Source organism: Pleurodeles waltl, unplaced genomic scaffold (genome assembly GCF_031143425.1).
Source record: "Pleurodeles waltl isolate 20211129_DDA unplaced genomic scaffold, aPleWal1.hap1.20221129 scaffold_72, whole genome shotgun sequence".
NCBI classification, from domain to species: domain Eukaryota; kingdom Metazoa; phylum Chordata; class Amphibia; order Caudata; family Salamandridae; genus Pleurodeles; species Pleurodeles waltl.
Window position 1 is genome coordinate 1,493,805 of NW_027150393.1, and position 22,745 is coordinate 1,516,549.

At 48.7% G+C, this 22,745-nt stretch overlaps 10 non-coding genes across 10 annotated transcripts; all 10 read right to left on the minus strand.

The window, feature by feature from the left end:
* Nucleotides 1-2,337: 2,337 nt before the first annotated feature.
* Nucleotides 2,338-2,449, minus strand: TRNAL-CAA (transfer RNA leucine (anticodon CAA)). The gene is made up of 2 exons: nt 2,412-2,449; nt 2,338-2,383 (listed from the first exon to the last, which is right to left on the minus strand). It is a non-coding gene; the product is annotated as a tRNA-Leu (tRNA).
* Nucleotides 2,450-5,919: 3,470 nt separating this feature from the next.
* TRNAL-CAA (transfer RNA leucine (anticodon CAA)) lies at nt 5,920-6,031 on the minus strand. Its single transcript has 2 exons — nt 5,994-6,031; nt 5,920-5,965 (listed from the first exon to the last, which is right to left on the minus strand). It is a non-coding gene; the product is annotated as a tRNA-Leu (tRNA).
* A 3,470-nt stretch (nt 6,032-9,501) lies between these two features.
* Nucleotides 9,502-9,613, minus strand: TRNAL-CAA (transfer RNA leucine (anticodon CAA)). Its single transcript has 2 exons — nt 9,576-9,613; nt 9,502-9,547 (listed from the first exon to the last, which is right to left on the minus strand). It is a non-coding gene; the product is annotated as a tRNA-Leu (tRNA).
* Nucleotides 9,614-10,381: 768 nt separating this feature from the next.
* On the minus strand, nt 10,382-10,453 carry TRNAP-AGG (transfer RNA proline (anticodon AGG)). The gene has a single exon. It is a non-coding gene; the product is annotated as a tRNA-Pro (tRNA).
* A 2,633-nt stretch (nt 10,454-13,086) lies between these two features.
* TRNAL-CAG (transfer RNA leucine (anticodon CAG)) lies at nt 13,087-13,198 on the minus strand. Its single transcript has 2 exons — nt 13,161-13,198; nt 13,087-13,132 (listed from the first exon to the last, which is right to left on the minus strand). It is a non-coding gene; the product is annotated as a tRNA-Leu (tRNA).
* Nucleotides 13,199-13,966: 768 nt separating this feature from the next.
* On the minus strand, nt 13,967-14,038 carry TRNAP-AGG (transfer RNA proline (anticodon AGG)). Its single transcript has one exon. It is a non-coding gene; the product is annotated as a tRNA-Pro (tRNA).
* A 2,633-nt stretch (nt 14,039-16,671) lies between these two features.
* On the minus strand, nt 16,672-16,783 carry TRNAL-CAG (transfer RNA leucine (anticodon CAG)). Its single transcript has 2 exons — nt 16,746-16,783; nt 16,672-16,717 (listed from the first exon to the last, which is right to left on the minus strand). It is a non-coding gene; the product is annotated as a tRNA-Leu (tRNA).
* A 768-nt stretch (nt 16,784-17,551) lies between these two features.
* On the minus strand, nt 17,552-17,623 carry TRNAP-AGG (transfer RNA proline (anticodon AGG)). The gene has a single exon. It is a non-coding gene; the product is annotated as a tRNA-Pro (tRNA).
* A 2,633-nt stretch (nt 17,624-20,256) lies between these two features.
* On the minus strand, nt 20,257-20,368 carry TRNAL-CAA (transfer RNA leucine (anticodon CAA)). The gene is made up of 2 exons: nt 20,331-20,368; nt 20,257-20,302 (listed from the first exon to the last, which is right to left on the minus strand). It is a non-coding gene; the product is annotated as a tRNA-Leu (tRNA).
* A 768-nt stretch (nt 20,369-21,136) lies between these two features.
* On the minus strand, nt 21,137-21,208 carry TRNAP-AGG (transfer RNA proline (anticodon AGG)). Its single transcript has one exon. It is a non-coding gene; the product is annotated as a tRNA-Pro (tRNA).
* Nucleotides 21,209-22,745: the final 1,537 nt, after the last annotated feature.

The following is a 22,745-nucleotide window of genomic DNA, read 5'->3' on the forward strand; positions in this document are numbered from 1 at the left end:
CTTCCCCCTGCGCCAGCTCTAAATTAGCTGCTGAGCGCCAACGCAGCCGTTCTTGCACCATGGTACAAGGATGACTGCGTTGAGGGGGAAATTGTTTTTGTGCAGGAAGGGACACCTTCCTGCCCAAAAAAAAAATCTTCAATGGTAATTTGCTCTTACTTCTATGTGTGCTCCAGAATGCATCACACATAGCAAGAGCAAAAACAAGGAGAAATGAAAACATTTCTCCTCAGTGCGCCACTCTAACGACACCCCTGGGATGGCGTTTGATTTTGGCGCTGACGCAGATTTACGCCAACTCCTAAATCTGGAGCAGCATCAAAATGCTATGGTGTTGCTGTGGCACACTCCCAACAACACCCATTGCACGCCCCTTCCAGGGAACGCGCTGCGTGCTAAGGGGCCGTATTTACAAGGTGGTGTTAAGCCACAAAATGTGGCTGAACGCCATCTTGTAAATACCGCGCAGTGCATAGTGCCACCGGGGCGTCACTAAAAGTGATGCTCCGGTGGCGATAGGGCCTTGTAAGTCTGGCACTTTATTTGCTCAAGGTGTGTGTTCTTGGTGAGGGCAGGAAAGCTATTTTCGCTCTCGTACCTTCCTTCCTTGGCTGGCTTGAATGCTGTAGGCTCAGGCTTCATTGCAAAGGTCAAACAGTGAGCAACTGACTGCCGTAAGCTGGCGCAACTCCTCTTGGTGAGCTGTGACAGATGCCCCAGGAGCGTAGTACCTCACGATGGTGAGGGATAGACACAGTCTCTTTTATCTCAGCTTGCCTGTCAGGTGAGGCAGGAAATGCAAATACTGTGAAAAAGCCCAGCGACTCGAACCAGGGACCTTTCGCATGTGAGGTGCGCATGATAACCACTACACTACACAAGCAGACACACTTGCCGGCTTGCTTCATGTGGCTATGCATTGTACTGGAACCACCACACTATGGAAACAGACACACCTGCTTGCTTTATGTGGCTATGCATTGGACTGGGATGCAAGGATGAGGGCCAATGTTCATGACGCTCAAAGCTGAGCCTTCCGGAACACAATCTCTTCCCTTGGAAGAAAGGAACTGGGATCACTTTCATTCCAAGAGGTGATTTCAGAACTGGACCCGAAATTACCATGGAGAAGCACTGTGCATTTAATGTTCCTACGAGCACTGCTGCTCCAGCACAGAAAAGCAGTTGCAAAGAAATCTCGCATACCTTCATGATGCTGGACCGTCTCGACGCCAGTATAAAGCATGTATTGCATTGCAACATGACATCTTACAAGAGTGAAAAGCAGAAATACTCCTGTTTAAAACACAGACTGAACCTATAAAGGTAGGGGTTTGTCTGGGATTTGAACCGAGGTCCTCTCACACCCGAAGCGAGAATCATACCCCTATACCAACTAGACTGCCGCTGCATAGTCATTTGAAACATCTTCTGAAGCGTCTTTCAGAAAAGCAGGGCCATTTGGAGGCTCTCTCTCTCTCTAAGCGTGCCATAGCAATTAATGTTTTCTGTCAAGGATTTTTTGTTTGTCTCTAGCAAGGCAAGAGGTAGTCAAAATGCCCTGTGCCAGTGAGCTGAACTAGGGGACTGATGTGAAAAGCAGACCCTTTCTGGTAGTTGTAACCCGCTGCTAGTCATGGACCCTTGCACCTTAGATTTCCCAACCAGAAGCACTGAAGGGCCTGCTAGCTCTTGAGCCAGAGGAGCATGCCTCTTGGATTCAAGCACACTTGCTCGGTCAGCGCTCGATCAGGCTCGATCAGGCGAGATTTATATTAGTGGCTCATAGGCCTGAAACACTCACCTGGGAGACGCAGGGTGGCTGATTTCCCGGAATGGCCCTTGATGGGGAAATCACCTCCTTTCCCCCGCCTCATTTCAGAATTGTGTGCTAGTCGCAAGACAGTGTTCAGGGGTTCATGGGTACTGCCTACTCCCAGCTGCCTCTCTGTCTTCTTCATGTAAATTGCAAGTCACGAGGAGGCACCATTGCCAATATGCTCCGCCCACCTAACCAAGAAACCTAGTTTGAGCTTGTCTGCCTGTGTTGTTGCAGGGGCAGAGTCTTCTTTGCCCAAAAGGTGGCAGGAGAGCCTCACTTCAAACGATAGAATCAACTGCTTAAGTAGAAACCAGCATGGTAGTTACTGTCATAAAGTGCAGCTCTAACAGAAGGTGTGCCTGAGACGCCCCTTCCAGTAATACACAGAATTTTGATTGAGGGCCCAGCCGATGGGTTGGTGGATTTCTCCTCACATGCCACAGCAGCTTCCAAAGATAGTGGTCTGAGGAGCTGGCTCTGCAAGCAGAGCAAGATTTAAGGGAAGAAAATACACCTGTCAGAAGTGGGATTTGAACCCACGCCTCCATGAAGAGACCAGAAGGCTCAGCTTCACTGAAGATCAAGCTCTCTTGAGTCTGGCGCCTTAGACCACTCGGCCATCCTGACAGCCAAAACAGTGTGCAGGTCGGACTCTTCAGTCTGCACTTGTTGATTTTGCCGCTTGCAATGTTCCTATCAAAGTCACAGCTTTAAAGGCCCCACAATATAACATGGCCAAGAAAAAAAAAAAAAACAGAACAAGAAACAATGCACATGCACGACCACCGAGGGATGCAGATAACTTTTTAGCGTCCTGCAATAGTAAAGCACGTTTTACACAGGTCACAAGTTTTTAAAGGTCATTTCTGTCTAAGTGTGCATTGAGAGAGACTGAGGTTTTAGGGAGCAAACACAAAAGCTGCTGCTGCCAAGTGTTTCTGCCCGGTCTCAAACCGGGGACTTTTCGCGTGTGAGGCGAACGTGATAACCACTACACTACAGAAACAAGCTTGCTGATTTGACTGAAGGAGCACAGTTCCCCTCATATGTTTGCACGATTTCCTCTATACTTTATCAGCAGTTGCTCGGAATGCGAGGGGTAAGTGTGAAAATTGCAGCGGTGTCGGCCAGCATGCATACACTCAGACGTCCTGAAAAATCCCATAGCTGCGGGCAGAGACAGACAAATATCTGATGCCTAAATGCCAGGAAGGAGAGCCTGTGAAATCATCACACAGGGCGCACTGAGAGCAAGCAGGAAGGAAGCCAAGGCATTGTAATCCATTTTTCGCCTGAGGCAAAAAATATGTTTTGCGCAACAATGCTTCGAGTAAAATGAGAAATGTTGAGGGGTTGTGTATTTTGAGCAGGATTTGATTGTTTTCCGCTAAAATGGGCTCGTCGGGGATTTGAACCCGGGACCTCTCGCACCCTAAGCGAGAATCATACCCCTAGACCAACGAGCCTGGGCACAGAAATGCAACGGCTCCGACCCTGCTCGGAGGATTGGTGACAGAGAGTGGGAGACTACATCCCAAAGCAAGAAACTGCACATGGTGCTCTCTTTTGCAGTACGACTAGAGTCATTTGCATGGTCTTCATCGAACATGACATAAAAAGCCTCTATCCTTTAGACATTTTGGCCCAGATTTACAAGAAAATGACTAAGCGCGACGCTGTGCCAAATTTGCAAGCCCCACGTGCCGTCATTTTCAAAATGCAGGAAAGCGCCGTATTTAGTAGAATACAGCGCACCCCTGTGCTTCCCCCTGCGCCAGCTCTAAATTAGCTGCTGAGCGCCAACGCAGCCGTTCTTGCACCATGGTACAAGGATGACTGCGTTGAGGGGGAAATTGTTTTTGTGCAGGAAGGGACACCTTCCTGCCCAAAAAAAAAATCTTCAATGGTGATTTGCTCTTACTTCTATGTGTGCTCCAGAATGCATCACACATAGCAAGAGCAAAAACAAGGAGAAATGAAAACATTTCTCCTCAGTGCGCCACTCTAATGACACCCCTGGGATGGCGTTTGATTTTGGCGCTGACGCAGATTTACGCCAACTCCTAAATCTGGAGCAGCATCAAAATGCTATGGTGTTGCTGTGGCACACTCCCAACAACACCCATTGCACGCCCCTTCCAGGGAACGCGCTGCGTGCTAAGGGGCCGTATTTACAAGGTGGTGTTAAGCCACAAAAAGTGGCTGAACGCCATCTTGTAAATACCGCGCAGTGCATAGTGCCACCGGGGCGTCACTAAAAGTGATGCTCCGGTGGCGATAGGGCCTTGTAAGTCTGGCACTTTATTTGCTCAAGGTGTGTGTTCTTGGTGAGGGCAGGAAAGCTATTTTCGCTCTCGTACCTTCCTTCCTTGGCTGGCTTGAATGCTGTAGGCTCAGGCTTCATTGCAAAGGTCAAACAGTGAGCAACTGACTGCCGTAAGCTGGCGCAACTCCTCTTGGTGAGCTGTGACAGATGCCCCAGGAGCGTAGTACCTCACGATGGTGAGGGATAGACACAGTCTCTTTTATCTCAGCTTGCCTGTCAGGTGAGGCAGGAAATGCAAATACTGTGAAAAAGCCCAGCGACTCGAACCAGGGACCTTTCGCATGTGAGGTGCGCATGATAACCACTACACTACACAAGCAGACACACTTGCCGGCTTGCTTCATGTGGCTATGCATTGTACTGGAACCACCACACTATGGAAACAGACACACCTGCTTGCTTTATGTGGCTATGCATTGGACTGGGATGCAAGGATGAGGGCCAATGTTCATGACGCTCAAAGCTGAGCCTTCCGGAACACAATCTCTTCCCTTGGAAGAAAGGAACTGGGATCACTTTCATTCCAAGAGGTGATTTCAGAACTGGACCCGAAATTACCATGGAGAAGCACTGTGCATTTAATGTTCCTACGAGCACTGCTGCTCCAGCACAGAAAAGCAGTTGCAAAGAAATCTCGCATACCTTCATGATGCTGAACCGTCTCGACGCCAGTATAAAGCATGTATTGCATTGCAACATGACATCTTACAAGAGTGAAAAGCAGAAATACTCCTGTTTAAAACACAGACTGAACCTATAAAGGTAGGGGTTTGTCTGGGATTTGAACCGAGGTCCTCTCACACCCGAAGCGAGAATCATACCCCTATACCAACTAGACTGCCGCTGCATAGTCATTTGAAACATCTTCTGAAGCGTCTTTCAGAAAAGCAGGGCCATTTGGAGGCTCTCTCTCTCTAAGCGTGCCATAGCAATTGATGTTTTCTGTCAAGGATTTTTTGTTTGTCTCTAGCAAGGAAAGAGGTAGTCAAAATGCCCTGTGCCAGTGAGCTGAACTAGGGGACTTATGTGAAAAGCAGACCCTTTCTGGTAGTTGTAACCCGCTGCTAGTCATGGACCCTTGCACCTTAGATTTCCCAACCAGAAGCACTGAAGGGCCTGCTAGCTCTTGAGCCAGAGGAGCATGCCTCTTGGATTCAAGCACACTTGCTCGGTCAGCGCTCGATCAGGCTCGATCAGGCTCGATTCATATTAGTGGCTCATAGGCCTGAAACACTCACCTGGGAGACGCAGGGTGGCTGATTTCCCGGAATGGCCCTTGATGGGGAAATCACCTCCTTTCCCCCGCCTCATTTCAGAATTGTGTGCTAGTCGCAAGACAGTGTTCAGGGGTTCATGGGTACTGCCTACTCCCAGCTGCCTCTCTGTCTTCTTCATGTAAATTGCAAGTCACGAGGAGGCACCATTGCCAATATGCTCCGCCCACCTAACCAAGAAACCTAGTTTGAGCTTGTCTGCCTGTGTTGTTGCAGGGGCAGAGTCTTCTTTGCCCAAAAGGTGGCAGGAGAGCCTCACTTCAAACGATAGAATCAACTGCTTAAGTAGAAACCAGCATGGTAGTTACTGTCATAAAGTGCAGCTCTAACAGAAGGTGTGCCTGAGACGCCCCTTCCAGTAATACACAGAATTTTGATTGAGGGCCCAGCCGATGGGTTGGTGGATTTCTCCTCACATGCCACAGCAGCTTCCAAAGATAGTGGTCTGAGGAGCTGGCTCTGCAAGCAGAGCAAGATTTAAGGGAAGAAAATACACCTGTCAGAAGTGGGATTTGAACCCACGCCTCCATGAAGAGACCAGAAGGCTCAGCTTCACTGAAGATCAAGCTCTCTTGAGTCTGGCGCCTTAGACCACTCGGCCATCCTGACAGCCAAAACAGTGTGCAGGTCGGACTCTTCAGTCTGCACTTGTTGATTTTGCCGCTTGCAATGTTCCTATCAAAGTCACAGCTTTAAAGGCCCCACAATATAACATGGCCAAGAAAAAAAAAAAAAACAGAACAAGAAACAATGCACATGCACGACCACCGAGGGATGCAGATAACTTTTTAGCGTCCTGCAATAGTAAAGCACGTTTTACACAGGTCACAAGTTTTTAAAGGTCATTTCTGTCTAAGTGTGCATTGAGAGAGACTGAGGTTTTAGGGAGCAAACACAAAAGCTGCTGCTGCCAAGTGTTTCTGCCCGGTCTCAAACCGGGGACTTTTCGCGTGTGAGGCGAACGTGATAACCACTACACTACAGAAACAAGCTTGCTGATTTGACTGAAGGAGCACAGTTCCCCTCATATGTTTGCACGATTTCCTCTATACTTTATCAGCAGTTGCTCGGAATGCGAGGGGTAAGTGTGAAAATTGCAGCGGTGTCGGCCAGCATGCATACACTCAGACGTCCTGAAAAATCCCATAGCTGCGGGCAGAGACAGACAAATATCTGATGCCTAAATGCCAGGAAGGAGAGCCTGTGAAATCATCACACAGGGCGCACTGAGAGCAAGCAGGAAGGAAGCCAAGGCATTGTAATCCATTTTTCGCCTGAGGCAAAAAATATGTTTTGCGCAACAATGCTTCGAGTAAAATGAGAAATGTTGAGGGGTTGTGTATTTTGAGCAGGATTTGATTGTTTTCCGCTAAAATGGGCTCGTCGGGGATTTGAACCCGGGACCTCTCGCACCCTAAGCGAGAATCATACCCCTAGACCAACGAGCCTGGGCACAGAAATGCAACGGCTCCGACCCTGCTCGGAGGATTGGTGACAGAGAGTGGGAGACTACATCCCAAAGCAAGAAACTGCACATGGTGCTCTCTTTTGCAGTACGACTAGAGTCATTTGCATGGTCTTCATCGAACATGACATAAAAAGCCTCTATCCTTTAGACATTTTGGCCCAGATTTACAAGAAAATGACTAAGCGCGACGCTGTGCCAAATTTGCAAGCCCCACGTGCCGTCATTTTCAAAATGCAGGAAAGCGCCGTATTTAGTAGAATACAGCGCACCCCTGTGCTTCCCCCTGCGCCAGCTCTAAATTAGCTGCTGAGCGCCAACGCAGCCGTTCTTGCACCATGGTACAAGGATGACTGCGTTGAGGGGGAAATTGTTTTTGTGCAGGAAGGGACACCTTCCTGCCCAAAAAAAAAATCTTCAATGGTGATTTGCTCTTACTTCTATGTGTGCTCCAGAATGCATCACACATAGCAAGAGCAAAAACAAGGAGAAATGAAAACATTTCTCCTCAGTGCGCCACTCTAATGACACCCCTGGGATGGCGTTTGATTTTGGCGCTGACGCAGATTTACGCCAACTCCTAAATCTGGAGCAGCATCAAAATGCTATGGTGTTGCTGTGGCACACTCCCAACAACACCCATTGCACGCCCCTTCCAGGGAACGCGCTGCGTGCTAAGGGGCCGTATTTACAAGGTGGTGTTAAGCCACAAAAAGTGGCTGAACGCCATCTTGTAAATACCGCGCAGTGCATAGTGCCACCGGGGCGTCACTAAAAGTGATGCTCCGGTGGCGATAGGGCCTTGTAAGTCTGGCACTTTATTTGCTCAAGGTGTGTGTTCTTGGTGAGGGCAGGAAAGCTATTTTCGCTCTCGTACCTTCCTTCCTTGGCTGGCTTGAATGCTGTAGGCTCAGGCTTCATTGCAAAGGTCAAACAGTGAGCAACTGACTGCCGTAAGCTGGCGCAACTCCTCTTGGTGAGCTGTGACAGATGCCCCAGGAGCGTAGTACCTCACGATGGTGAGGGATAGACACAGTCTCTTTTATCTCAGCTTGCCTGTCAGGTGAGGCAGGAAATGCAAATACTGTGAAAAAGCCCAGCGACTCGAACCAGGGACCTTTCGCATGTGAGGTGCGCATGATAACCACTACACTACACAAGCAGACACACTTGCCGGCTTGCTTCATGTGGCTATGCATTGTACTGGAACCACCACACTATGGAAACAGACACACCTGCTTGCTTTATGTGGCTATGCATTGGACTGGGATGCAAGGATGAGGGCCAATGTTCATGACGCTCAAAGCTGAGCCTTCCGGAACACAATCTCTTCCCTTGGAAGAAAGGAACTGGGATCACTTTCATTCCAAGAGGTGATTTCAGAACTGGACCCGAAATTACCATGGAGAAGCACTGTGCATTTAATGTTCCTACGAGCACTGCTGCTCCAGCACAGAAAAGCAGTTGCAAAGAAATCTCGCATACCTTCATGATGCTGAACCGTCTCGACGCCAGTATAAAGCATGTATTGCATTGCAACATGACATCTTACAAGAGTGAAAAGCAGAAATACTCCTGTTTAAAACACAGACTGAACCTATAAAGGTAGGGGTTTGTCTGGGATTTGAACCGAGGTCCTCTCACACCCGAAGCGAGAATCATACCCCTATACCAACTAGACTGCCGCTGCATAGTCATTTGAAACATCTTCTGAAGCGTCTTTCAGAAAAGCAGGGCCATTTGGAGGCTCTCTCTCTCTAAGCGTGCCATAGCAATTGATGTTTTCTGTCAAGGATTTTTTGTTTGTCTCTAGCAAGGAAAGAGGTAGTCAAAATGCCCTGTGCCAGTGAGCTGAACTAGGGGACTTATGTGAAAAGCAGACCCTTTCTGGTAGTTGTAACCCGCTGCTAGTCATGGACCCTTGCACCTTAGATTTCCCAACCAGAAGCACTGAAGGGCCTGCTAGCTCTTGAGCCAGAGGAGCATGCCTCTTGGATTCAAGCACACTTGCTCGGTCAGCGCTCGATCAGGCTCGATCAGGCTCGATTCATATTAGTGGCTCATAGGCCTGAAACACTCACCTGGGAGACGCAGGGTGGCTGATTTCCCGGAATGGCCCTTGATGGGGAAATCACCTCCTTTCCCCCGCCTCATTTCAGAATTGTGTGCTAGTCGCAAGACAGTGTTCAGGGGTTCATGGGTACTGCCTACTCCCAGCTGCCTCTCTGTCTTCTTCATGTAAATTGCAAGTCACGAGGAGGCACCATTGCCAATATGCTCCGCCCACCTAACCAAGAAACCTAGTTTGAGCTTGTCTGCCTGTGTTGTTGCAGGGGCAGAGTCTTCTTTGCCCAAAAGGTGGCAGGAGAGCCTCACTTCAAACGATAGAATCAACTGCTTAAGTAGAAACCAGCATGGTAGTTACTGTCATAAAGTGCAGCTCTAACAGAAGGTGTGCCTGAGACGCCCCTTCCAGTAATACACAGAATTTTGATTGAGGGCCCAGCCGATGGGTTGGTGGATTTCTCCTCACATGCCACAGCAGCTTCCAAAGATAGTGGTCTGAGGAGCTGGCTCTGCAAGCAGAGCAAGATTTAAGGGAAGAAAATACACCTGTCAGAAGTGGGATTTGAACCCACGCCTCCATGAAGAGACCAGAAGGCTCAGCTTCACTGAAGATCAAGCTCTCTTGAGTCTGGCGCCTTAGACCACTCGGCCATCCTGACAGCCAAAACAGTGTGCAGGTCGGACTCTTCAGTCTGCACTTGTTGATTTTGCCGCTTGCAATGTTCCTATCAAAGTCACAGCTTTAAAGGCCCCACAATATAACATGGCCAAGAAAAAAAAAAAAAAACAGAACAAGAAACAATGCACATGCACGACCACCGAGGGATGCAGATAACTTTTTAGCGTCCTGCAATAGTAAAGCACGTTTTACACAGGTCACAAGTTTTTAAAGGTCATTTCTGTCTAAGTGTGCATTGAGAGAGACTGAGATTTTAGGGAGCAAACACAAAAGCTGCTGCTGCCAAGTGTTTCTGCCCGGTCTCAAACCGGGGACTTTTCGCGTGTGAGGCGAACGTGATAACCACTACACTACAGAAACAAGCTTGCTGATTTGACTGAAGGAGCACAGTTCCCCTCATATGTTTGCACGATTTCCTCTATACTTTATCAGCAGTTGCTCGGAATGCGAGGGGTAAGTGTGAAAATTGCAGCGGTGTCGGCCAGCATGCATACACTCAGACGTCCTGAAAAATCCCATAGCTGCGGGCAGAGACAGACAAATATCTGATGCCTAAATGCCAGGAAGGAGAGCCTGTGAAATCATCACACAGGGCGCACTGAGAGCAAGCAGGAAGGAAGCCAAGGCATTGTAATCCATTTTTCGCCTGAGGCAAAAAATATGTTTTGCGCAACAATGCTTCGAGTAAAATGAGAAATGTTGAGGGGTTGTGTATTTTGAGCAGGATTTGATTGTTTTCCGCTAAAATGGGCTCGTCCGGGATTTGAACCCGGGACCTCTCGCACCCTAAGCGAGAATCATACCCCTAGACCAACGAGCCTGGGCACCGAAATGCAACGGCTCCGACCCTGCTCGGAGGATTGGTGTCAGAGAGTGGGAGACTACATCCCAAAGCAAGAAACTGCACATGGTGCTCTCTTTTGCAGTACGACTAGAGTCATTTGCATGGTCTTCATCGAACATGACATAAAAAGCCTCTATCCTTTAGACATTTTGGCCCAGATTTACAAGAAAATGACTAAGCGCGACGCTGTGCCAAATTTGCAAGCCCCACGTGCCGTCATTTTCAAAATGCAGGAAAGCGCCGTATTGAGTAGAATACAGCGCACCCCTGTGCTTCCCCCTGCGCCAGCTCTAAATTAGCTGCTGAGCGCCAACGCAGCCGTTCTTGCACCATGGTACAAGGATGACTGCGTTGAGGGGGAAATTGTTTTTGTGCAGGAAGGGAAACCTTCCTGCCCCAAAAAAAAATCTTCAATGGTGATTTGCTCTTACTTCTATGTGTGCTGCAGAATGCATCACACATAGAAAGAGCAAAAACAAGGAGAAATGAAAACATTTCTCCTCAGTGCGCCACTCTAACGACACCCCTGGGATGGCGTTGGATTTTGGCGCTGACGCAGATTTACGCCAACTCCTAAATCTGGAGCAGCATCAAAATGCTATGGTGTTGCTGTGGCACACTCCCAACAACACCCATTGCACGCCCCTTCCAGGGAACGCGCTGCGTGCTAAGGGGCCGTATTTACAAGGTGGTGTTAAGCCACAAAATGTGGCTGAACGCCATCTTGTAAATACCGCGCAGTGCATAGTGCCACCGGGGCGTCACTAAAAGTGATGCTCCGGTGGCGATAGGGCCTTGTAAGTCTGGCACTTTATTTGCTCAAGGTGTGTGTTCTTGGTGAGGGCAGGAAAGCTATTTTCGCTCTCGTACCTTCCTTCCTTGGCTGGCTTGAATGCTGTAGGCTCAGGCTTCATTGCAAAGGTCAAACAGTGAGCAACTGACTGCCGTAAGCTGGCGCAACTCCTCTTGGTGAGCTGTGACAGATGCCCCAGGAGCGTAGTACCTCACGATGGTGAGGGATAGACACAGTCTCTTTTATCTCAGCTTGCCTGTCAGGTGAGGCAGGAAATGCAAATACTGTGAAAAAGCCCAGCGACTCGAACCAGGGACCTTTCGCATGTGAGGTGCGCATGATAACCACTACACTACACAAGCAGACACACTTGCCGGCTTGCTTCATGTGGCTATGCATTGTACTGGAACCACCACACTATGGAAACAGACACACCTGCTTGCTTTATGTGGCTATGCATTGGACTGGGATGCAAGGATGAGGGCCAATGTTCATGACGCTCAAAGCTGAGCCTTCCGGAACACAATCTCTTCCCTTGGAAGAAAGGAACTGGGATCACTTTCATTCCAAGAGGTGATTTCAGAACTGGACCCGAAATTACCATGGAGAAGCACTGTGCATTTAATGTTCCTACGAGCACTGCTGCTCCAGCACAGAAAAGCAGTTGCAAAGAAATCTCGCATACCTTCATGATGCTGGACCGTCTCGACGCCAGTATAAAGCATGTATTGCATTGCAACATGACATCTTACAAGAGTGAAAAGCAGAAATACTCCTGTTTAAAACACAGACTGAACCTATAAAGGTAGGGGTTTGTCTGGGATTTGAACCGAGGTCCTCTCACACCCGAAGCGAGAATCATACCCCTATACCAACTAGACTGCCGCTGCATAGTCATTTGAAACATCTTCTGAAGCGTCTTTCAGAAAAGCAGGGCCATTTGGAGGCTCTCTCTCTCTCTAAGCGTGCCATAGCAATTAATGTTTTCTGTCAAGGATTTTTTGTTTGTCTCTAGCAAGGCAAGAGGTAGTCAAAATGCCCTGTGCCAGTGAGCTGAACTAGGGGACTGATGTGAAAAGCAGACCCTTTCTGGTAGTTGTAACCCGCTGCTAGTCATGGACCCTTGCACCTTAGATTTCCCAACCAGAAGCACTGAAGGGCCTGCTAGCTCTTGAGCCAGAGGAGCATGCCTCTTGGATTCAAGCACACTTGCTCGGTCAGCGCTCGATCAGGCTCGATCAGGCGAGATTTATATTAGTGGCTCATAGGCCTGAAACACTCACCTGGGAGACGCAGGGTGGCTGATTTCCCGGAATGGCCCTTGATGGGGAAATCACCTCCTTTCCCCCGCCTCATTTCAGAATTGTGTGCTAGTCGCAAGACAGTGTTCAGGGGTTCATGGGTACTGCCTACTCCCAGCTGCCTCTCTGTCTTCTTCATGTAAATTGCAAGTCACGAGGAGGCACCATTGCCAATATGCTCCGCCCACCTAACCAAGAAACCTAGTTTGAGCTTGTCTGCCTGTGTTGTTGCAGGGGCAGAGTCTTCTTTGCCCAAAAGGTGGCAGGAGAGCCTCACTTCAAACGATAGAATCAACTGCTTAAGTAGAAACCAGCATGGTAGTTACTGTCATAAAGTGCAGCTCTAACAGAAGGTGTGCCTGAGACGCCCCTTCCAGTAATACACAGAATTTTGATTGAGGGCCCAGCCGATGGGTTGGTGGATTTCTCCTCACATGCCACAGCAGCTATCAAAGATAGTGGTCTGAGGAGCTGGCTCTGCAAGCAGAGCAAGATTTAAGGGAAGAAAATACACCTGTCAGAAGTGGGATTTGAACCCACGCCTCCATGAAGAGACCAGAAGGCTCAGCTTCACTGAAGATCAAGCTCTCCTGAGTCTGGCGCCTTAGACCACTCGGCCATCCTGACAGCCAAAACAGTGTGCAGGTCGGACTCTTCAGTCTGCACTTGTTGATTTTGCCGCTTGCAATGTTCCTATCAAAGTCACAGCTTTAAAGGCCCCACAATATAACATGGCCAAGAATAAAAAAAAAAAACAGAACAAGAAACAATGCACATGCACGACCACCGAGGGATGCAGATAACTTTTTAGCATCCTGCAATAGTAAAGCACGTTTTACACAGGTCACAAGTTTTTAAAGGTCATTTCTGTCTAAGTGTGCATTGAGAGAGACTGAGGTTTTAGGGAGCAAACACAAAAGCTGCTGCTGCCAAGTGTTTCTGCCCGGTCTCAAACCGGGGACTTTTCGCGTGTGAGGCGAACGTGATAACCACTACACTACAGAAACAAGCTTGCTGATTTGACTGAAGGAGCACAGTTCCCCTCATATGTTTGCACGATTTCCTCTATACTTTATCAGCAGTTGCTCGGAATGCGAGGGGTAAGTGTGAAAATGGCAGCGGTGTCGGCCAGCATGCATACACTCAGACGTCCTGAAAAATCCCATAGCTGCGGGCAGAGACAGACAAATATCTGATGCCTAAATGCCAGGAAGGAGAGCCTGTGAAATCATCACACAGGGCGCACTGAGAGCAAGCAGGAAGGAAGCCAAGGCATTGAAATCCATTTTTCGCCTGAGGCAAAAAATATGTTTTGCGCAACAATGCTTCGAGTAAAATGAGAAATGTTGAGGGGTTGTGTATTTTGAGCAGGATTTGATTGTTTTCCGCTAAAATGGGCTCGTCCGGGATTTGAACCCGGGACCTCTCGCACCCTAAGCGAGAATCATACCCCTAGACCAACGAGCCTGGGCACAGAAATGCAACGGCTCCGACCCTGCTCGGAGGATTGGTGACAGAGAGTGGGAGACTACATCCCAAAGCAAGAAACTGCACATGGTGCTCTCTTTTGCAGTACGACTAGAGTCATTTGCATGGTCTTCATCGAACATGACATAAAAAGCCTCTATCCTTTAGACATTTTGGCCCAGATTTACAAGAAAATGACTAAGCGCGACGCTGTGCCAAATTTGCAAGCCCCACGTGCCGTCATTTTCAAAATGCAGGAAAGCGCCGTATTTAGTAGAATACAGCGCACCCCTGTGCTTCCCCCTGCGTCAGCTCTAAATTAGCTGCTGAGCGCCAACGCAGCCGTTCTTGCACCATGGTACAAGGATGACTGCGTTGAGGGGGAAATTGTTTTTGTGCAGGAAGGGACACCTTCCTGCCCAAAAAAAAAATCTTCAATGGTGATTTGCTCTTACTTCTATGTGTGCTCCAGAATGCATCACACATAGCAAGAGCAAAAACAAGGAGAAATGAAAACATTTCTCCTCAGTGCGCCACTCTAACGACACCCCTGGGATGGCGTTTGATTTTGGCGCTGACGCAGATTTACGCCAACTCCTAAATCTGGAGCAGCATCAAAATGCTATGGTGTTGCTGTGGCACACTCCCAACAACACCCATTGCACGCCCCTTCCAGGGAACGCGCTGCGTGCTAAGGGGCCATATTTACAAGGTGGTGTTAAGCCACAAAAAGTGGCTGAACGCCATCTTGTAAATACCGCGCAGTGCATAGTGCCACCGGGGCGTCACTAAAAGTGATGCTCCGGTGGCGATAGGGCCTTGTAAGTCTGGCACTTTATTTGCTCAAGGTGTGTGTTCTTGGTGAGGGCAGGAAAGGTATTTTCGCTCTCGTACCTTCCTTCCTTGGCTGGCTTGAATGCTGTAGGCTCAGGCTTCATTGCAAAGGTCAAACAGTGAGCAACTGACTGCCGTAAGCTGGCGCAACTCCTCTTGGTGAGCTGTGACAGATGCCACAGGAGCGTAGTACCTCACGATGGTGAGGGATAGACACAGTCTCTTTTATCTCAGCTTGCCTGTCAGGTGAGGCAGGAAATGCAAATACTGTGAAAAAGCCCAGTGACTCGAACCAGGGACCTTTCGCATGTGAGGTGCGCATGATAACCACTACACTACACAAGCAGACACACTTGCCGGCTTGCTTCATGTGGCTATGCATTGTACTGGAACCACCACACTATGGAAACAGACACACCTGCTTGCTTTATGTGGCTATGCATTGGACTGGGATGCAAGGATGAGGGCCAATGTTCATGACGCTCAAAGCTGAGCCTTCCGGAACACAATCTCTTCCCTTGGAAGAAAGGAACTGGGATCACTTTCATTCCAAGAGGTGATTTCAGAACTGGACCCGAAATTACCATGGAGAAGCACTGTGCATTTAATGTTCCTACGAGCACTGCTGCTCCAGCACTGAAAAGCAGTTGCAAAGAAATCTCGCATACCTTCATGATGCTGGACCGTCTCGACGCCAGTATAAAGCATGTATTGCATTGCAACATGACATCTTACAAGAGTGAAAAGCAGAAATACTCCTGTTTAAAACACAGACTGAACCTATAAAGGTAGGGGTTTGTCTGGGATTTGAACCGAGGTCCTCTCACACCCGAAGCGAGAATCATACCCCTATACCAACTAGACTGCCGCTGCATAGTCATTTGAAACATCTTCTGAAGCGTCTTTCAGAAAAGCAGGGCCATTTGGAGGCTCTCTCTCTCTCTAAGCGTGCCATAGCAATTAATGTTTTCTGTCAAGGATTTTTTGTTTGTCTCTAGCAAGGCAAGAGGTAGTCAAAATGCCCTGTGCCAGTGAGCTGAACTAGGGGACTGATGTGAAAAGCAGTCCCTTTCTGGTAGTTGTAACCCGCTGCTAGTCATGGACCCTTGCACCTTAGATTTCCCAACCAGAAGCACTGAAGGGCCTGCTAGCTCTTGAGCCAGAGGAGCATGCCTCTTGGATTCAAGCACACTTGCTCGGTCAGCGCTTGATCAGGCTCGATCAGGCGAGATTCATATTAGTGGCTCATAGGCCTGAAACACTCACCTGGGAGACGCAGGGTGGCTGATTTCCCGGAATGGCCCTTGATGGGGAAATCACCTCCTTTCCCCCGCCTCATTTCAGAATTGTGTGCTAGTCGCAAGACAGTGTTCAGGGGTTCATGGGTACTGCCTACTCCCAGCTGCCTCTCTGTCTTCTTCATGTAAATTGCAAGTCACGAGGAGGCACCATTGCCAATATGCTCCGTCCACCTAACCAAGAAACCTAGTTTGAGCTTGTCTGCCTGTGTTGTTGCAGGGGCAGAGTCTTCTTTGCCCAAAAGGTGGCAGGAGAGCCTCACTTCAAACGATAGAATCAACTGCTTAAGTAGAAACCAGCATGGTAGTTACTGTCATAAAGTGCAGCTCTAACAGAAGGTGTGCCTGAGACGCCCCTTCCAGTAATACACAGAATTTTGATTGAGGGCCCAGCCGATGGGTTGGTGGATTTCTCCTCACATGCCACAGCAGCTATCAAAGATAGTGGTCTGAGGAGCTGGCTCTGCAAGCAGAGCAAGATTTAAGGGAAGAAAATACACCTGTCAGAAGTGGGATTTGAACCCACGCCTCCATGAAGAGACCAGAAGGCTCAGCTTCACTGAAGATCAAGCTCTCCTGAGTCTGGCGCCTTAGACCACTCGGCCATCCTGACAGCCAAAACAGTGTGCAGGTCGGACTCTTCAGTCTGCACTTGTTGATTTTGCCGCTTGCAATGTTCCTATCAAAGTCACAGCTTTAAAGGCCCCACAATATAACATGGCCAAGAATAAAAAAAAAAAACAGAACAAGAAACAATGCACATGCACGACCACCGAGGGATGCAGATAACTTTTTAGCATCCTGCAATAGTAAAGCACGTTTTACACAGGTCACAAGTTTTTAAAGGTCATTTCTGTCTAAGTGTGCATTGAGAGAGACTGAGGTTTTAGGGAGCAAACACAAAAGCTGCTGCTGCCAAGTGTTTCTGCCCGGTCTCAAACCGGGGACTTTTCGCGTGTGAGGCGAACGTGATAACCACTACACTACAGAAACAAGCTTGCTGATTTGACTGAAGGAGCACAGTTCCCCTCATATGTTTGCACGATTTCCTCTATACTTTATCAGCAGTTGCTCGGAATGCGAGGGGTAAGTGTGAAAATGGCAGCGGTGTCGGCCAGCATGCATACACTCAGACGTCCTGAAAAATCCCATAGCTGCGGGCAGAGACAGACAAATATCTGATGCCTAAATGCCAGGAAGGAGAGCCTGTGAAATCATCACACAGGGCGCACTGAGAGCAAGCAGGAAGGAAGCCAAGGCATTGAAATCCATTTTTCGCCTGAGGCAAAAAATATGTTTTGCGCAACAATGCTTCGAGTAAAATGAGAAATGTTGAGGGGTTGTGTATTTTGAGCAGGATTTGATTGTTTTCCGCTAAAATGGGCTCGTCCGGGATTTGAACCCGGGACCTCTCGCACCCTAAGCGAGAATCATACCCCTAGACCAACGAGCCTGGGCACAGAAATGCAACGGCTCCGACCCTGCTCGGAGGATTGGTGACAGAGAGTGGGAGACTACATCCCAAAGCAAGAAACTGCACATGGTGCTCTCTTTTGCAGTACGACTAGAGTCATTTGCATGGTCTTCATCGAACATGACATAAAAAGCCTCTATCCTTTAGACATTTTGGCCCAGATTTACAAGAAAATGACTAAGCGCGACGCTGTGCCAAATTTGCAAGCCCCACGTGCCGTCATTTTCAAAATGCAGGAAAGCGCCGTATTTAGTAGAATACAGCGCACCCCTGTGCTTCCCCCTGCGTCAGCTCTAAATTAGCTGCTGAGCGCCAACGCAGCCGTTCTTGCACCATGGTACAAGGATGACTGCGTTGAGGGGGAAATTGTTTTTGTGCAGGAAGGGACACCTTCCTGCCCAAAAAAAAAATCTTCAATGGTGATTTGCTCTTACTTCTATGTGTGCTCCAGAATGCATCACACATAGCAAGAGCAAAAACAAGGAGAAATGAAAACATTTCTCCTCAGTGCGCCACTCTAACGACACCCCTGGGATGGCGTTTGATTTTGGCGCTGACGCAGATTTACGCCAACTCCTAAATCTGGAGCAGCATCAAAATGCTATGGTGTTGCTGTGGCACACTCCCAACAACACCCATTGCACGCCCCTTCCAGGGAACGCGCTGCGTGCTAAGGGGCCATATTTACAAGGTGGTGTTAAGCCACAAAAAGTGGCTGAACGCCATCTTGTAAATACCGCGCAGTGCATAGTGCCACCGGGGCGTCACTAAAAGTGATGCTCCGGTGGCGATAGGGCCTTGTAAGTCTGGCACTTTATTTGCTCAAGGTGTGTGTTCTTGGTGAGGGCAGGAAAGGTATTTTCGCTCTCGTACCTTCCTTCCTTGGCTGGCTTGAATGCTGTAGGCTCAGGCTTCATTGCAAAGGTCAAACAGTGAGCAACTGACTGCCGTAAGCTGGCGCAACTCCTCTTGGTGAGCTGTGACAGATGCCACAGGAGCGTAGTACCTCACGATGGTGAGGGATAGACACAGTCTCTTTTATCTCAGCTTGCCTGTCAGGTGAGGCAGGAAATGCAAATACTGTGAAAAAGCCCAGTGACTCGAACCAGGGACCTTTCGCATGTGAGGTGCGCATGATAACCACTACACTACACAAGCAGACACACTTGCCGGCTTGCTTCATGTGGCTATGCATTGTACTGGAACCACCACACTATGGAAACAGACACACCTGCTTGCTTTATGTGGCTATGCATTGGACTGGGATGCAAGGATGAGGGCCAATGTTCATGACGCTCAAAGCTGAGCCTTCCGGAACACAATCTCTTCCCTTGGAAGAAAGGAACTGGGATCACTTTCATTCCAAGAGGTGATTTCAGAACTGGACCCGAAATTACCATGGAGAAGCACTGTGCATTTAATGTTCCTACGAGCACTGCTGCTCCAGCACTGAAAAGCAGTTGCAAAGAAATCTCGCATACCTTCATGATGCTGGACCGTCTCGACGCCAGTATAAAGCATGTATTGCATTGCAACATGACATCTTACAAGAGTGAAAAGCAGAAATACTCCTGTTTAAAACACAGACTGAACCTATAAAGGTAGGGGTTTGTCTGGGATTTGAACCGAGGTCCTCTCACACCCGAAGCGAGAATCATACCCCTATACCAACTAGACTGCCGCTGCATAGTCATTTGAAACATCTTCTGAAGCGTCTTTCAGAAAAGCAGGGCCATTTGGAGGCTCTCTCTCTCTCTAAGCGTGCCATAGCAATTAATGTTTTCTGTCAAGGATTTTTTGTTTGTCTCTAGCAAGGCAAGAGGTAGTCAAAATGCCCTGTGCCAGTGAGCTGAACTAGGGGACTGATGTGAAAAGCAGTCCCTTTCTGGTAGTTGTAACCCGCTGCTAGTCATGGACCCTTGCACCTTAGATTTCCCAACCAGAAGCACTGAAGGGCCTGCTAGCTCTTGAGCCAGAGGAGCATGCCTCTTGGATTCAAGCACACTTGCTCGGTCAGCGCTTGATCAGGCTCGATCAGGCGAGATTCATATTAGTGGCTCATAGGCCTGAAACACTCACCTGGGAGACGCAGGGTGGCTGATTTCCCGGAATGGCCCTTGATGGGGAAATCACCTCCTTTCCCCCGCCTCATTTCAGAATTGTGTGCTAGTCGCAAGACAGTGTTCAGGGGTTCATGGGTACTGCCTACTCCCAGCTGCCTCTCTGTCTTCTTCATGTAAATTGCAAGTCACGAGGAGGCACCATTGCCAATATGCTCCGTCCACCTAACCAAGAAACCTAGTTTGAGCTTGTCTGCCTGTGTTGTTGCAGGGGCAGAGTCTTCTTTGCCCAAAAGGTGGCAGGAGAGCCTCACTTCAAACGATAGAATCAACTGCTTAAGTAGAAACCAGCATGGTAGTTACTGTCATAAAGTGCAGCTCTAACAGAAGGTGTGCCTGAGACGCCCCTTCCAGTAATACACAGAATTTTGATTGAGGGCCCAGCCGATGGGTTGGTGGATTTCTCCTCACATGCCACAGCAGCTTCCAAAGATAGTGGTCTGAGGAGCTGGCTCTGCAAGCAGAGCAAGATTTAAGGGAAGAAAATACACCTGTCAGAAGTGGGATTTGAACCCACGCCTCCATGAAGAGACCAGAAGGCTCAGCTTCACTGAAGATCAAGCTCTCTTGAGTCTGGCGCCTTAGACCACTCGGCCATCCTGACAGCCAAAACAGTGTGCAGGTCGGACTCTTCAGTCTGCACTTGTTGATTTTGCCGCTTGCAATGTTCCTATCAAAGTCACAGCTTTAAAGGCCCCACAATATAACATGGGCAAGAAAAAAAAAAAAAAACAGAACAAGAAACAATGCACATGCACGACCACCGAGGGATGCAGATAACTTTTTAGCGTCCTGCAATAGTAAAGCACGTTTTACACAGGTCACAAGTTTTTAAAGGTCATTTCTGTCTAAGTGTGCATTGAGAGAGACTGAGGTTTTAGGGAGCAAACACAAAAGCTGCTGCTGCCAAGTGTTTCTGCCCGGTCTCAAACCGGGGACTTTTCGCGTGTGAGGCGAACGTGATAACCACTACACTACAGAAACAAGCTTGCTGATTTGACTGAAGGAGCACAGTTCCCCTCATATGTTTGCACGATTTCCTCTATACTTTATCAGCAGTTGCTCGGAATGCGAGGGGTAAGTGTGAAAATTGCAGCGGTGTCGGCCAGCATGCATACACTCAGACGTCCTGAAAAATCCCATAGCTGCGGGCAGAGACAGACAAATATCTGATGCCTAAATGCCAGGAAGGAGAGCCTGTGAAATCATCACACAGGGCGCACTGAGAGCAAGCAGGAAGGAAGCCAAGGCATTGTAATCCATTTTTCGCCTGAGGCAAAAAATATGTTTTGCGCAACAATGCTTCGAGTAAAATGAGAAATGTTGAGGGGTTGTGTATTTTGAGCAGGATTTGATTGTTTTCCGCTAAAATGGGCTCATCCGGGATTTGAACCCGGGACCTCTCGCACCCTAAGCGAGAATCATACCCCTAGACCAACGAGCCTGGGCACAGAAATGCAACGGCTCCGACCCTGCTCGGAGGATTGGTGACAGAGAGTGGGAGACTACATCCCAAAGCAAGAAACTGCACATGGTGCTCTCTTTTGCAGTACGACTAGAGTCATTTGCATGGTCTTCATCGAACATGACATAAAAAGCCTCTATCCTTTAGACATTTTGGCCCAGATTTACAAGAAAATGACTAAGCGCGACGCTGTGCCAAATTTGCAAGCCCCACGTGCCGTCATTTTCAAAATGCAGGAAAGCGCCGTATTTAGTAGAATACAGCGCACCCCTGTGCTTCCCCCTGCGCCAGCTCTAAATTAGCTGCTGAGCGCCAACGCAGCCGTTCTTGCACCATGGTACAAGGATGACTGCGTTGAGGGGGAAATTGTTTTTGTGCAGGAAGGGACACCTTCCTGCCCAAAAAAAAAATCTTCAATGGTGATTTGCTCTTACTTCTATGTGTGCTCCAGAATGCATCACACATAGCAAGAGCAAAAACAAGGAGAAATGAAAACATTTCTCCTCAGTGCGCCACTCTAACGACACCCCTGGGATGGCGTTTGATTTTGGCGCTGACGCAGATTTACGCCAACTCCTAAATCTGGAGCAGCATCAAAATGCTATGGTGTTGCTGTGGCACACTCCCAACAACACCCATTGCACGCCCCTTCCAGGGAACGCGCTGCGTGCTAAGGGGCCGTATTTACAAGGTGGTGTTAAGACACAAAAAGTGGCTGAACGCCATCTTGTAAATACCGCGCAGTGCATAGTGCCACCGGGGCGTCACTAAAAGTGATGCTCCGGTGGCGATAGGGCCTTGTAAGTCTGGCACTTTATTTGCTCAAGGTGTGTGTTCTTGGTGAGGGCAGGAAAGCTATTTTCGCTCTCGTACCTTCCTTCCTTGGCTGGCTTGAATGCTGTAGGCTCAGGCTTCATTGCAAAGGTCAAACAGTGAGCAACTGACTGCCGTAAGCTGGCGCAACTCCTCTTGGTGAGCTGTGACAGATGCCCCAGGAGCGTAGTACCTCACGATGGTGAGGGATAGACACAGTCTCTTTTATCTCAGCTTGCCTGTCAGGTGAGGCAGGAAATGCAAATACTGTGAAAAAGCCCAGCGACTCGAACCAGGGACCTTTCGCATGTGAGGTGCGCATGATAACCACTACACTACACAAGCAGACACACTTGCCGGCTTGCTTCATGTGGCTATGCATTGTACTGGAACCACCACACTATGGAAACAGACACACCTGCTTGGTTTATGTGGCTATGCATTGGACTGGGATGCAAGGATGAGGGCCAATGTTCATGACGCTCAAAGCTGAGCCTTCCGGAACACAATCTCTTCCCTTGGAAGAAAGGAACTGGGATCACTTTCATTCCAAGAGGTGATTTCAGAACTGGACCCGAAATTACCATGGAGAAGCACTGTGCATTTAATGTTCCTACGAGCACTGCTGCTCCAGCACAGAAAAGCAGTTGCAAAGAAATCTCGCATACCTTCATGATGCTGGACCGTCTCGACGCCAGTATAA